At 49.1% G+C, this 16,139-nt stretch overlaps 1 long non-coding RNA gene across 1 annotated transcript in view; it reads left to right on the plus strand.

Moving 5' to 3' along the window:
- Nucleotides 1-5,294: 5,294 nt before the first annotated feature.
- Nucleotides 5,295-16,139, plus strand: part of LOC143840602 (uncharacterized) — a 17,780-nt gene continuing 6,935 nt past the window's right edge. The window contains exon 1 of the long non-coding RNA XR_013232252.1: nt 5,295-5,391. This is a non-coding gene — a long non-coding RNA (uncharacterized LOC143840602). The remainder of the gene's footprint in view (nt 5,392-16,139) is intronic.

The following is a 16,139-nucleotide window of genomic DNA, read 5'->3' on the forward strand; positions in this document are numbered from 1 at the left end:
AGTGTTTTGTCCGCCCGCTGCCTAAGCCAGCACCGTGCAGGATTTTTGTTTCATCTTTCGGAAAGACAGGAAGGTCTCGCCACCTTTTAACTGACTCCATGTCAAACGAATCTCATTTGCACCCAGTCAGACCACTTCTGCTCCGTTCAAAGGACTGCTAATTAGGTTGTCTTTGAGAGTTAGTGCTGTGGTGGCTGATTCCAATTGACAGTCCATGAAGTGCTCTTTGAGTGGTTGCTTCCCTCTGATCTCATGGCATTCCAGCAATGTGGCCCCTTCGCTGCGGAGATATGCGGGCGGCCTTCCTCTCCAGCTTCCAGTTCTGGGAAGAAGGGTCCGAGTTAGATGAGACTTGCAAAAATCTGGAAATGGAAAGGAGGAAATCAGAACTACAACAATAGGAAACTCTCTCTTGCTCTCATTTTGCTAAGCACCAGTTCATCTCTCTCTGTCTGTGTATGTGTTACATGCTGTCATAAAATCCTAGAGTTGTAAGGAGCCACAGAGGACATCTAGACTAAACCCCTGCTCAATACAGGATCAGCCTAAAACATTCATGCTACGTGGCTGTCCAGCCGCTGCTTGAAGACTGCCACTGAAGGGGAGTATACCACATCCCTAGGCAGTTGATTCCACTGCTGAACTTCTCTGATGGTGAAATTCCCCTGCCCCCCCTGATATCTAGCCAATATCATTCTCCACATAGTTTAAACCCATTCTTGCATGTCCTCTGCTCTGATGCCAACAGGAACCACTCACTGCCCTCCTCCAAGGGACAACCTATCAAATACTTCAAGGCAGCCATTATGTCCTCTCTCAACTGCCACTTCTCCAGGCTGAACATTTCCAAGTCCCTCAGCCTTTCCACACAGGACTTGGTCACTAGACCTCAGATTATCCTTGGCGCTCTCTTCTGAACCCTCGCAGTTGCTCTTGCTGTTGTTTGTCAGTTGTTCCTTCCAAGGTGTGTCAATGAGTAAAAAACAACAACAACCAAAATCCTGCAAAAAGCATTCATTTGGACTTTTCCTTTGGTAAGGTAAAGGTAACCCCTGTGCAAGCACCGAGTCATGTCTGACCCTTGGGGTGACGCCCTCCAGCGTTTTCATGGCAAACTCAATACGTGGTGGTTTGCCAGTGCTTTCCCCAGTCATTACCGATTACCCCCCAGCAAGCTGGGTACTCATTTTACCGACCTCGGAAGGATGGAAGGCTGAGTCAACCTTGAGCCGGCTGCTGGGATTGAACTCCCAGCCTCATGGACAGGCAGCTTCAGCTAGCATTTCTGCTGCCTTACCACTCTGCGCCACAAGAGGCTCTGTACTAGGGACAAAGGAACAAATACTGGTTGATTTCCACAAGGGAGACGTGTAGTTGAAAGACGAGATATTTAAAGCCAGGCTGCAGTGATTTGCTCTTCAATTACATCTCTGCTGGAGAACTGCAAATCCTTTAGGTTATTAAGTTAGCTTAGGTGAAGTTAAGTAGTATACATTGAAGCAGGTAGCTGTGTTGGTCTGAAGCAGCAGAACAAATTTAGAGTCCAGTGGCACCTTTAAGACTAACAACTCCCTCAGATACTCTATGACATAAAATAGTATATGTCCATGTCAAAAGACAGTATACCACCGAATACTGCCTTTAGAAGTTTATCTTTTGTTAAGAGTCTTGGGCTTCATGCTTTCCTTGTAGGCTGTCTGGAAGTAGTTTATTTTATTAATTTTGCAATGATTTTTATCCTACCTTTCTGCTCTCGCAAGGGCCACCAAAGTAGCTAGTGAATTAAAACTTAATAACATTACGTTTTAAAACCATCAAAAGCTACCCAAACCTCCAATAACAGCGACGCTTCATGCATACTGGATGGGAGACCCACTTCTGGGGAGCAGTGTGTGAGATCTTGGAGTACTTGTAGACTGTAAGCTAAATATGAGCAGACAGTGTGATGTGGCATGAAAACGGCAAATGCAGTCTTGGGCTGTATCAACAGAGGCACCACATCAAAATTGCGAGATGTCAGAGTCCCTGCTGTATTCCGCACTGGTCAGACTGCACCGGTATGCAGTTCTGGAGATCTCACTTCAAAAGGGATGTGGGCAATATTGGGAGGGTGCAGAGGAGAGCGGCCAGGATGATCTGGGGCCTGGAGACTAAACCCTATGAAGAAAGGTTGAGAGACCTGGGAAGGTTCAGCCTGGAGAAAAGGAGGTTGAAAGGGGACAGGACTTCTCTCTGAACAGTTGTGACTTGGAGGAGGGCAGGGAACAGTTTCTGTTGGCAGCAGAGGATGACTTTAAACTGCGTGTAGTATGATAGCTAGTTATCACTGGGAAATTTACAATCCAATTAGTTCAGCAGTGGAATCAGCTGCCTAAGGAGATGGTGAGACCCCCCTCACTGGCAGTCTTCAAGCAGCAGCTGGGCAGAAACTTATTCTGGATGCTTCAGCCTGATCCTGCATTGAGCAGGGGGTTGGACTAGATGGCCTGTATTATGACCCCTTCCGACTCTAGGATTCTATAATCATTAAAAACAGTGCTGAACACATGAAAATAACAATTAAAACATTTAAAACATTGGCAGAACGATCACTGAGAAAAGACCAAATGGAACAAAAATCTCTTCACTAACTGACTGAAGATGGCCTCTGGAGAAGACAGTTGAACCTCTCAGGGGAGAAAGTTCCAGAGTTTTGGTGTCATGGCCAAGAAGGTTCTCTCCTGGGTTGCCATCAACTGACTCTCAGAAGGCAAAGGAATCCAAAGCAGGGGCTCTAGACAGGGTTGCCAGCTCTGAGTTGGGAAATATCTGGAGACTTTGTGGGTAGAACCAGGAATGGGCAGGATTTGGGGTGGGGTGGGACCTCAATGGAGTATAACACTATGGAGTCCAGGAGCACCTGGAGATGAGCGGTAAAACTGGGCATCCCCAGGACCCACCTGGTGACTGACATCCCTGACTCCAAAGATGACTACAGTGGCTGAGTACCTTTATAGGCCCTCCATGGTAGATACCTTCATAGTTATCTCCACGGAGATACCTTCATAGTTATTCATACTGTGAAAAAAGGGAAACTGGGCAAGAAGGACCATTAGTATTATCAAAATGACCACTTTTAGGTTTGAAAAACCTATAAAAACCAATCTCCTCCTCCTCCTCCTCTTTGTTTGCCAATCATTACTTTGATGGGAGAGCCTCAGAAGCTGTTTTGACTCTTTTAATGTCATGGGAATAATCAATAAATGAACCAACTTGCAATCTTTGCTCTGCTCTCTCTCCATCTTATCTTGCCTCCTTAGAAGAAGAGCATGTGTGGTGTGGGGATGAATTACAAATAAGTAAACGATCTGTATTTAACTGTATTTAACTTCAATCTTCTTCAGTAAGACATGACTAATAAATACCCCCCCCCCCAAAAAAAATGCAGCACAGAACACCCAACGGAAATTAAACCTGATTGAGAAATTCTTTTAAAGTTACTTTTTGGCTTCTTAAAAAACGAGCTCTTGCACAGAAGAGGGTACGGAGTGACAGGGAGAAGAGGTTGGTGAGCTCTGGAGTGGAGCCCACTTATATATTCTCAGGCGTGTCTTTTTTTATTCCCCAGTTTAATTTGCAGAAATATATGAGAGGCTCTAATTTACAGAAGGAAGGAGGGAAATGGTATAAATAAATAGAAAAAAATCTTGGTTTTAAGGGAATTAATGGTTTTAAAGGAATTAATAAGCAGCATTCGTCAAGCCAGTTGGTTAGCTAATTCTGATGGCAGCTAAGACCCACACAGGAGGCACACCAACAGAATATACCCTGAAGAAGGGTGGGCTAAAAATCCGAAAATAAGAAGTTTCTTTTTTTAATACCTGGCTTCCTACTACCCAGCAGAGTCTCAAAGCAGCTTGTAATCACCTTCCCTTCTTCTAGAGAGCCAGTTTGGTGTAGTGGTTAGGAGTGTGGACTTCTAATCTGGAATGCCAGGTTCGATTCTGCACTCCCCCACATGCAGCCAGCTGGGTGACCTTGGGTTTGCCACAGCCCTGATAAAGCCGTTCTGACAGAGCAGTGATATCAGGGCTCTCTCAGCCTCACCCACCTCACAGGGTGTCTGTTGTGGGGAGAGGAAAGGGAAGGCGACTGTAAGCCGCTTTGAGCCTCCTTCGGGTAGGGAAAAGCGGCATATAAGAACCAATTCTTCTTCTTCTTCTTCTTCTTCTTCTTCTTCTTCTTCTTCTTCTTCTTCTTCTTCTTCTTCTTCTTCTTCTTCTTCTCCCCACAACAGAAACTCTGAGAGGGAGGTGGAGTTGATAAAGCTCTGACAGAACTGACAGAAGAAGAAGAGTTGGTTTTTATACTCCCCTTTTCTCTCCCAGAGGAGTCTCAAAAGCAGCTTACAGTAGTCTTTCCTTCCTCTCCCCACAACATGAGGTAGGTGAGGCTGAGAGAGCTCTGAGAGAGACTGCTCTGTGAGTACAGCACTATCAGGGCTGTGACCGGCCTAAGGTCACCCAGCCGGCTGCATGTGGAGCAGCAGGGAATCAAATCCGGTTCACCAGATTAGAAGCCGTCACTCTTAAAGTTGGCTCTCCATATAAAAAAATGAAACAAGGATCTGAAAGTTAGGGGGCGCCACGGACTAAATAAGACAGTAAGAGGTTCTGGGGCGGGATGTGTCTGGGATGAGGAAGGGTCCAGATTGGACCCTTCCTCATGACAGACAATCAGAGGGACCAATCGGCAGGCGCGAAGCGCCTGCCGATTGGTCCCTCTGATTCCCACCGCCAGCAACTGCGAGCCGCGCGCGGGGCTCGCAGTTGCTCCTTTGCCACTGGCCTGAAGCAGCATCAGGCCAGGGGAAGGCTCCAGGGAGAGCCTCGGGTGGGGGGGTGGGCCGGCCAGCCTTCTCCTGGCCGCCGAAGCGGCTTCGCAGCGTCGTAGACGCTGTGAAGCCGCTCCGGCGGCCGGGGGAAGGCTCCAGAGAGCCTCGGGTGGGGGGGTGGCCCGGCCCGCCTTCTCCTGGGAACTGCGATGGCTGAAGACCAGCAGAGAGCAACCAGGACCAGCGCAAGGTTGGTAAGGGGACCTGGGGTTCTGACTGGCCTTGGGAGGGAGGACCGTGGCGCCGCTTCTCGGGGGGGGGGTTCTGAGAGAGGGGGTGGGTGGGTGGCTGAGAGTGTGTCCCTTACCCTTCCCCCTTCTCCCCTTTCAAACCCCCTCCAAAGTCTGCAGGTATTCCCCCCCCCCAAACCCACACTCACTGCTAGCGCCCATTGCATTTAGAACTGCAATGGGCTTGATTACTAGTGAGGAATAATGCTGAAGGGTTGATGGTGCAAGGGCTGGTTTTTGTGAGATCCAAAGCTCAAAATCAATGAAACTCAACACTGCAACGACCAGGCGAGAGCCCAAGCTGGCACCAAAAGCCAAATTATAGATTTGCAAATATAAGAAGACTCCAAAATCATAAATCTTTGTTCCTGCAAGGCTGGCTCAAATCTTTTATAACTCTTCCAAACTTATCAATTCACAATTCACACATTTTCATTGGTTCTTGCATCATCATTAAGTAACTTTGGCACCACTTGATTGGCCAAGTTCCCAGGGGAGTTTTTCTGGCCCAGCCAGCTTCCTGAAGGTATCATTACAGGGGGCTAGAATCTCCTAAGGATGGTCCTTCAAAGTTACCAGACCAGCAACATTTCATCCTTGAGGGCCATAATGGGGCCTCTTGCGACCCACTATACGCTCCCTTTTGTTTTCGTTAACTTGCATACAGAATTCAGGCAGTATATGTGACTTTCTCACCCACTAAGAGCCTCTTGTGGCGCAGAGTGGTAAGGCAGCAGATATGCAGTCTGAAAGCTCTGCCCATGAGGCTGGGAGTTCGATCCCAACAGCTGGCTCAAGGTTGACTCAGCCTTCCATCCTTCTGAGGTCAGTAAAATGAGTACCCAGCTTGCTGGGGGGTAAACGGTAATGACTGGGGAAGGTACTGGCAAACCACGCTGTATTGAATCTGCCATGAAAACGCTAGAGGGCGTCACCCCAAGGGTCAGACATGACCCAGTGCTTGCACAGGGGATACCTTTACCTTTTTTAAGACACCTTCTGGTGTCTTGTGAAACTTTGGTCAAGCTATCTGCTATGAATGCTTATCTTTACACCGCCCGTGGCGCCGCGGGCGCCACGGACTAAATAAAACAGTAAGCCCTTGGAAGGCGGGCTGTGTCCGGGATGAGGAAGGGTGCCGATTGGCCCCTTCCTCATGACAGACTATTGGAGGGACCAATCGGCAGGCGCGAAGCGCCTGCCGATTGGTCCCTCCGATTCCTTGCCGGAGCAACTGCGAGCCGCGCGTAGCGCAGCTCGCAGTTGCTCCAAGCCAGCCGGCCTCTAAGAACCTCTAAGCCAGTGGTCCCCAACCTTTATTAGGCTGGGGACCGGCAGGGCATCGGGCCGCGCCCGTGGGGGCCGCGCCCGCTGATCGGGCCGCGCCTGCGGGCCGCGCCCGCGGATCGGGCCGCGCCCGCCGGCCGCGCCCGCGAATCGGGCCGCGCCCGCCGGCCGCGCCCGCGGATCGGGCCGCGCCCGCCGGCCGCGCCCGCGGATCGGGCCGCGCCCGCCGGCCGCGCCCGCGGATCGGGCCGCGCCCGCCGGCCGCACCCGCGGGCCGCGCCCGCCGGCCGCGCCCGCCGGCCGCACCCGCGGATCGGGCCGCGCCCGCCGGCCGCACCCGCGGGCCGCGCCCGCCGCCGCCCAGGGAGCTCCCGGCCTCTACAAACGTATCGCCGGCACAAGAAGATGGCCGCCGGCAAGAAGACCGCGCCAGGGAGCCGCCCGCCGAAGGAGCTGCCCACCGCAAAGGAGCTGCCCGCCGAGAAGGAGCCACCCAAGGAGCTGCCCGCCGAGAAGGAGCTGCCCGACGTCGCTACAGCCCTCTCACCGGTAAGCTACCTTTCCTCACCCTGCCCTCGCCAGTCCCTCGCTCTCCACCCCCCTGCTAGGGCCCATTGTATTTGGAATACAATGGGCTTTTTTACTAGTTAGGAATATTTTACTAAATCTAGTTTCTAGAATTCCTAGGTTACCACGGTCACTTGCAGGGGATGAGGGGGGTAGGGTTGCCAGATTGAGGCTGAGAAACGCCTGTAGATTTGGGGATGAAGCCTAGGGTAATGATCCAAGTGTAATGATCTCTGTTGCCTGGAGATGAGATGGAATTCCAGGGGATCCCCAGGTCCCACCTGGAGGCTAGCATCCCTAAATTAGAACAAAGCAGAAAAGTCTTTAGGGAAATTAAAACAACACAAAGGGGTAGTCGTAACCCAGGATGGCTTACCACTTAACCAGCATGTGCTGCAGCTGGAGAGGAAGTCACCCTACAGAGAAGAGCAGCAACTTCAGTTGTCAGCAGAAGACCTGCGGCTTCAGAAGGGCAAGCACCACCAGCCAAGCAAAAGACCATGCTTTCTGAGCCCAGTGAAAGCGTGGCCGAATGTTTGCTACAAAAAGTTCTTGCTGCACGGAGACCAGAGAATTCTTTAGAAGAACCATGGCAGAAGCCATGGTCTTCTCCACAGCTTTAGAGGGAGGTGCGGGGGAGCATTTAAAGACCCCACCAGACAGGGGATTTGGGAGTAGATCCTCAAAAGGGTAAAATGCACAGAGCCCTCCAAAGCTGCCATTTCCTCCCAAGGAACTGATCTCTGTTGCCTAGAGATGACCTGTAATTTTGGGAGATCCCCCGGTCCCACCTGGAGGCTGGCATCTTGAAACCTCAGTGGGATACAATGGCACAAAGTCCCCCCTCCAAAGCAATTATATTTGCCAGGGGAGCTGGTCTTTGTTATCTGGAGATGAGGTGTAATTTCAGAAGATCTCCAGGCTCCATACTGCCTCGGTAGGTGCACTACCTGTTCTGATCCCTTTCTCCCCAGCCAGAGGACTTCCATTTTGGAAGGGTTCAGTTTGAGACACCTTGCTATAAGCCACTCTGTCACCACCTCCAAGCACTGGACCAATGTGGTCGAAGAGGCATCTGGCTGATTGTTCATTCTTCAAGTATTTAAAAGGCTGCCATATAGAGGACGGAACAGAATTGTTCTCTCTTGCCCCGAAGGGACAGACCAGAAGCAATGGGATGAAATTAAATCAAATGAAATTCCATCTAAACATCAAGAAGAAGTTCCTAACAGTTAGAGCGGTTTCTCAGTGGAACAGGCTTCCTCGGGAGATGGTGGGTTCTCCATCTTTGGAAACTTTTAAACAGAGCCTGATGGAGAGGCTGATTGTGTGAAGATTCAAGGGGGTGGCAGGCTACAGTAGGTGAGTGATAGGGTTGAGAGTGTCCTGCATAGTGCAGGGGGTTGGTCTAGTTGATTCAGGAGGTCCCTCTCAACTCTATGATTCTATGATTCACCAGGAGATAGAGCTGAGTGTCTTCCACACATCGGTGACACCCAAGCCCAAAACTTTGAACTAGCCGGGTGAGAGGGCACTTAAAGATGTTAAATAATGAAGGTCTTCCAAAAATTCCTTTCATTAACGGCATTGATCAGATTAGCCCCTGACTATTTAAGGCAACATTGAGGTGCCTGGAGAAGAACAGAATGAAGCCTTGATAGGTCTTTGATACCATTCTAGGGACATTTCTTTTCCAAGGGTATAATTTCCCTCTGCAGCCTTGCCTGAGACCAAAGCCCCCGGCCCACCCCCTCCCACCCCAAAGGAAGCTGTTGAGCAACCAGAGAGCCCCTGCTGTAGTAAATCACCCAGACTGGTGAAACTCTTTGGAGACTCCTGAAGGAAACAAAGTGTGAAACGGCAGAGAAATTGGCACTTAAGTGACACAAGCTTTAAAACAGAAACTCTTCCTAGATGTCGGAATGCTGCTGGCGGGAGTTCTCTCATCGCTGGGGGAGAGGGGAAGCCGAGGTAATAGAAAAGAGAATGACTGCACGAAGCGGAAAAAAAGAATGACAGAAAAGAAGCCGCGTGATCCAGGCACTGTCTCAGAACCAAAGAAGGGAACTGAAAAAAACTACATAAAAGAAGAGGAGGTGGTGGAGGAGGAGGAGCACAAAGAAAAGATTCTTTTTTTGTACCCAGCTTTTTACAACCTGAAGAGTCTCAAAGCAACTCCCAATTACGTTCCCTTCCTCTCTCCACAACAGACACCCTATGAGGTAGGTGAGACTGAGAGAGGTCTGAGAGAACAGGATTGGCCCAGAGAAATCCAGCTGGTTGCCTGTGGAAGAGCGGGGAATTGAACCTGGTTCTCCGGATTAGAGCTGTCGCTCGTAACCACTACACAAATTGGCTTTCCTATTGGCAATTGAAGAAGAAGAAGAAGAGTTGGTTCTTATATGCCGCTTTTCCCTACCCGAAGGAGGCTCAAAGCGGCTTACAGTCGCCTTCCCTTTCCTCTCCCCACAACAGACACCCTGTGAGGGAGGTGAGGCTGAGAGAGCCCTGATATTAGTGAAGAAGAAGAAGAGTTGGTTCTTATATGATGCTTTTCCCTACTCAAAGGAGTCTCAAAGTGGCTTACATTCACCTTCCCTTTCCTCTCCCCCCAACAGACACCCTGTGAGGGAGGTGAGGCTGAGAGAGCCCTGATATTAGTGAAGAAGAAGAGCTGGTTCTTATATGCCGCTTTTCCCTACCCGATGGAGGCTCAAAGCGGCTTACAGTCACCTTCCCATTCCTCTCCCTTTAGTAGACTTCAGAGGATAGACTCTGTGGCCTCACATCCTTCCCCAAGGCTTTGCCTGTAAAAGGTCCACAGATTGTCTACCTTAGAGATAGCCACCCTCACTGGAAAAGCTTCAAGTATTTACTGTCATCACCATCACCCTTATTTGTATGGCTTGCCCTTTCTGATTGGCTCAGGGTGACTATTTCCGCACTGGGATCTTCATTGTCCCGGCTCCCATGTGGAAGCACAAATCTGGGGTGGATGAGGTGCACGTGGCCAAATTTTCCACCTAGTAGGAGCAGGAGGAAGCATAGCAACCTGTCCCGGCTCAAGCTCCAGGCTGCAGCCCAGCACAAAGCCTCCAGTGCAGAAATGATGTGTGGATAGCAACATATTAAAGCATACAATAATTTCATAATATATATGTATACACAAACATGCATATACATATAGGCACAGACACACATATGTATGCATTCATACATGTATACATAAATTATTGAAATACGCCTCTTAAATATCAGTGGAGGTGATTAGGTTATGATGGCAAATCAGTATTTTATAAGTTGGGAGTTCTTTGGCAGGGAGGCCAACATTCCTCGATGTTAAATTCCTAGCCTCGACCACAGGCCTGGTGGAACAGCTCTTTCTTACAGGCCCGTTGGAACTTTAGGATGCTTAGGGCTGATCCTGCGTTGAGCAGGGGGTTGGACTAGATGGCCTGTATGGCCCCTTCCAACTCTTTGATTCTATGATTCTATAACTGTTAAAGGACCCCCTGATCTCCCCAGGAAGAGCTGGAGATGGCCTCAGTGTCCAGGCAGTTCAGTTTACAACAATTTGGACAACAAGGTCTTCAAAATGGATAACAGCTAGTGTTGCCAGCTCCAGGTTGGGAAAGGACTGGAGATTTTGGGGCTGGAGCCTTAAGAGTTTGAGGTTTGGGTAGGGAAGGGACTTCAAAGGGGCATAATGCCATCAAGTCCTCCTTCCCAGGTGGCCATCTTCTCCATGCGAACTCACCTCTGTCACCTGGAGATCAATTGCGGTAGATTTCCAGATGTCACCTGGTAGTTGGCAACCCTCCTGAGAGTGTTTTAGAGCTACAGCCTTAGTAATAATGTTGTGTGTGTGTGTGTGTATGTGGGAGAAAACCGAGGGGCCCGAACGGAATTGGGATGGCATCATAAATGCATGAAGCTGCAGAGAGGGGAAAGCAAGGCGTCTCAGGGAGCCAGAAGGCCACGCGTGTCCTGCGCAGTATCCGTCGCCCAAGGAGCCGACACTGCGAGTTAACTTGCTTGAATTATAGATTTTAAAAAGAGACACTGCAGCAGTTGAATTTGGTGGTAGGAACAGCGCAGTGTGCTTACAAATTTCAATTTCAGCCTGCTCGGTCTTCTCCCCGTTGTCACTGCTGGGGCTCGATAAGGAAACTACTGCAAAATCCCATGTGTCCCTCCTGGTTGTTGGGACTTTTGGACTACCAAAACACTCTTTTGGGGGGTTTTGTTTTGCCACTGATCCTTTTGAGAACGAGGACACATTGGCGTGCTGAGTCTCAGTTTTGTGTCTTTTAATCACTTGGAGGAGGGCAGGATGCTGTTTCTGCTGGCTGCAGAGGAGAGGACACGCAGTAATGGGTTTAAACTTCAAGTACAACGATATAGGCTAGATATCAGGAAAAAGTTTTTCACAGTCAGAGTAGTTCAGCAGTGGCATAGGCTGCCTAAGGAGGTGGTGAGCTCCCCCTCACTGGCAGTCTTCAAGCAAAGGTTGGATACACACTTTTCTTGGATGCTTTAGGATGCTTAGGGCTGATCCTGCGTAGAGCAGGGGGTTGGACTAGATGGCCTGTATGGCCCCTTCCAACTCTATGATTCTATGATTCTATGATTAATTGGCCTGTCCTTTCCTGTATCCCAGAGCTTGCCTATTACCATGCAGAAGCCGGGGTGCTGAAGAAAATCAATGCCGTTCGCATGCAGATGTGGCAGCGCCGTTGCATTTGATTACCGCGATTCCGCGAGCAAATTTGTGGATACTTCAAAGCGAGTTATTCTTTTAAGTGACTGTGATCGAGATCTATTTTCAGCCAACTCATCCCGCCAGCGGGGCCGGTCTCGCCACTATGTCTCTGGGAGAGGAAAGGAGATAACTTTTGAACTTTCCTTGCTGGACGAGGCAAAAAGTTTGGCTGATCACTTGCAATAGTCACCAGCATGAGGGCAGAGAAAGATGGGGGGAGCTCAGCCATCCCACCTCTTGCTTGCTTCTGATAGTTGTCATAATCTGCATGTATCTCCCAATAAGCACCTCCTTGCTTCTTGAACAGAATGGCCTTGATTGATAAAAAGCGAAACTAGTATCAGTGAAGACTCTGGAGAAGACTCTTGGCCTGCAAGGCGAACAAACCGGTCAGTCCTAGAGGAGATCAGCCCTGCCTGCTCCTTAGAAGGCCAGATCCTGAAGATGAAGCTCAAATACTTTGGCCACCTCATGAGAAGGAAGGACTCCCTGGAGAAGAGCCTAATGCTGGGAGCGATCGAGGGCAAAAGAAGAAGTGGGCGACAGAGAATGAGGTGGATGGATGGAGTCACTGAAGCAGTAGGTGCAAACTTAAATGGACTCCGGGGAATGGTAGAGGACAGGAAGGCCTGGAGGATCATTGTCCATGGGGTCGCGATGGGTCGGACACGACTTTGCAACTAACAAAATATCAATGAACACAGAAGGCCTGACAAACCTGAAAGCATTTGGCAATACCAAACTGAATATACTCTTCTGACAGCTGGGCCGTGCAGCATAAAAACCATGTCGCAGTGCCCACCTACCCAAGCAGGGACCCAGCTATTCAGTGGCGTGCTCAATAGTTCATTATCAGTTCACTCATATTTGTTGGGTTTGTTTTCATGTATTCGTAAGAGGTGATATGACAGCCATCTTCAAGTACTGGAAGGGCTGTCACCTAGAGGATAGAGCAGAGTTGTTTTCTGTTGCCCCAGGGGGTCGGACCAGAAACAGTGGGATGAAATTAATTAAAAAGAATTTTCAGCTAAACATCTGGAAGAAGTTCCTGACTGTTGGAGTGGTTCCTCAGTAGAACAGGCTTCCTCGGGAGGTGGTGGGTTCTTCATCTTTGGAAATTTTTTAACAGAGGCTGGATAACCATCTGATAAAAATGCTGATTGTGTGAATTTAGGCAGATTGTAAATAGGTGGGCAGAAGGGACTGTCGGTGCTTGGCTCTTGAGGTCCTTTCTTGCAAACCCAAGAAAATGCTGATCACCACTTTGCGGTTGGGAGGTGAATTTCCTCCAGACCAGACTGACCATGATTTCTGGGGCGGGGGGATTGGGGGGAAAGCATCATCTGGACATGGAATTGGGGCCCCCGTGGGTGCGCAGGTAGTGGTGAATTTCTGCATTCTGCAAGGGGTTGGACTAGATGGCCCTGAAGGTCCCTGAAGTTCCCCGCTTTAGGATGCTTTGGGCTGATCCTGGGTTGAGCAGGGGTTGGACTAGATGGCCTGTATGGCCCCTTCCAACTCTATGATTCTATGATTCCAGCTCTATGATCCTATGATTCAAGCACTACAGTGCAGTCAACCCGAGGTTCTCCAGATGTCACAGTTTTGGCCACTCCTGCTCTAATGTGAAACTAACACATAATTATAGCCACATAGGATATTTGATCTTTATGTTCTTTCTTCCTTTCTTGTATCGCAAAGAAGGCTACCCTGTGGTATGTTGAAATGCTCCCACTATAATTAAAGGTCTCTTTGTAATGGAAGAGCCTTGATGTTTGGTGTAGGGTTTTGCTTTTCAGCCAACAAATGTTGGCTGTTGTCCTTGGCAGCGGCCTCTTGTCCAACAAGAGACACAGCAGCTATCGCTCGGCGGCAAGCAGACCCCCCTCCAGCAGGAGTCTCCGAAATGCCAAGCCCAATTAAATCTTTTTTTTTTTAAGAATATTATTTTTATACACATTTCAGAGTTTGTACATGGCGCACCGCGGCTCCTGGTAAACTCACAGAAGCCTCCCTGGAGTCAAACCCAGGAAGCAGAAGGACCTGTTCGCACATCCCACTAGCCAGATTCCCTTTCGTAGAGCTCCTACTGTGCAGGCAAAAGCAAACACTTTCTTTCTGGAAGCCTCAGCCTCCCCCGTCCCCGTTCCCCCAGTTTTCTCTCTCTTGAGAGAAGTGGGGAGGCGAAGAAAGGGAAACAAATAAGCCGAACAAAGAAGCCTTTTTGGAAAGGGCGGGCTGCCAAGATGCGGCAACTGTTAGGAGGAGGGAAATGTCCTCCCCTCCCCAATTCTTAAATAGAATCATAGAATCCTAGAGTTGGAAGGAGCCAGACTAGCCATCTAGTCCAACCCCCTGCTCAATGCAGGATCAGCCCTAAGCATCCAGGAGAAGGATCTGTCCAGCTGATTCATGAAGACCATCAGTGAGGGAGAGATCACCACCTCCTTAGGCAGCTGATCCCACCGCTGAAGTACTCTGACTGTGCTATTTCCCCTCCTGATGTCTATCCAGTATCGTTCTACACATGGATTATTTATTTTATTTCATTTCATTTCATTTCATTTTATTTTATTTGACTCATTACTGTGGGTCCTGTCCTGTGCTGCCAACAGGAACCTCCTCCAAGTGCCCTCCACCATGGGACAACTTTTCAAATACTTATAGAGGGCCATCTAGTCCCCTCTCAACTTCCTCTTCTCCAGGCTGAACATTCCCAAAGCCCTCAATCTATCTTCATAGGGCTTGGTCCCTTGGCCCGGCTCATCCTTGTCACTCTCCTTTGTACCTTCTCAGTCATGTCTCTAAGTTTAATAAAGTCTGCCCTATGACAGTCTAACATACACATCTGACTATGAACTTTCTTGGCTCTTCAATCTCAAAAGGAAGGGTTTCTAGGAGGACATGGTCACTCCCCTCCTAGGATCACCACGTCCTTCACCTCATCTACCATCTCTTGCCTGTTGGTCCATATTAAGTCAAGTATGGCCAAGCCTCTCATAGGTTCTTCCACCATTTGATAAATGAAATTGTCAGGCAAGGGGGCACTGGACTGGACCATACTCTGCACTTACTTTGCTTTTCCCCGTTGTCGAATCTGCTGAATTCAGATCGAGTTGAGCCTGGGTCTTCCTCCTCCCCCCACCCCATGAATTGAACCAGAAAGTGTCCTGCACTTGATTGGGGAAGCTCAGAATGGGGAGGGGAGCCAAGAGCAGCAAGAGTCTCTTTTCTTGAATGGGCAGGACGTTAATTCACAAAAAGCAGAAATCTACACTTATACTGATGACAGTTTTTCAAATATCATGACTTATATCCACTCCTGGATATCGTGGGGGAAAGGTAGGGGTCACCCAAAATTAAAATGGAGATCGAATTCAGTGCAGATGGGAGGGATTCATTTGAACTGGGACTGGGTAAAAAGCCCCATGCAGACTCAACCCTATTCCCATTATAACATTGTAATATTATAATATATTGACCACAGATGAAGACTTTCTTGGTATGAAACACATTTGGTCTACTGTCATACCACGTGCAACCACTCAGACTGTATATACAACATTTCACAGACTGTCTTTTATGTTTTAAAATTTCTTTTAATGTGCTCTAATTAAATAATAAATATTTGTATTCTGTGAAGGCAAAGGGGTGGCAGGTTACAATAGATGAGTGTTTGGGATGTGAGTGTCCTGCATAGTGCAGGGGGTTGGACTAGATGACCCAGGAGGTTCCTTCCAACTCTATGATTCTATGATTCTATTAATTGTAATATATATATGCCATTCAACCCTCTGTTGTGCTCAACGTCAGAACCACCTTGGGAAATACCTGGGAAATCTAGGGCGGAGCCTGGGGAAGGAAGTTGTGATTTGGGGAGGGGAAGAACTTCATTGAGGCATCATGGCACAGAGACACTTTCTACGCTGGGAATTCAGCTCAGCCCAGCACTCGCCTGCTCGTCTGGTGCAACTCAGGCCCTCGGTTGCCCTACAGCAGTGGTCCCCAACCTTTTTATCACCGGGGACCACTCAACGCTTGACAATTTTACTGAGGCCCGGTGGGGGGGGTAGTTTACTCCTCTACTCTCAACCACTGCCCTAACGCTCTCTGATCGCTATGGTAATGTTTAAACATCCCTTCAAAATAAGATACAGACACGCCACAACAATGAACATAAGGAACGTTTTATTTTCATGGAAATTTTAACTCATGACAATGACAAATCAATGGGAACCCTGAGCTTGTTTCTCTGCATCGAGATAGTCCCATCTGGGAGTGATGGGAGACAAGGACACCCGAAGGGTGTTGTAAAGGGCCGGGATGAAGGGCCGGGGGAGGGGGGAGAAGGCGTCCTTCGGGGCCCACCTCCAATTAGTTGACGGACCACATGTGGTCCGCCGCCCACAGGTTGGGGATC

This window comes from Paroedura picta, chromosome 6 (assembly GCF_049243985.1).
Source record: "Paroedura picta isolate Pp20150507F chromosome 6, Ppicta_v3.0, whole genome shotgun sequence".
Taxonomy (NCBI): Eukaryota; Metazoa; Chordata; class Lepidosauria; order Squamata; family Gekkonidae; genus Paroedura; species Paroedura picta.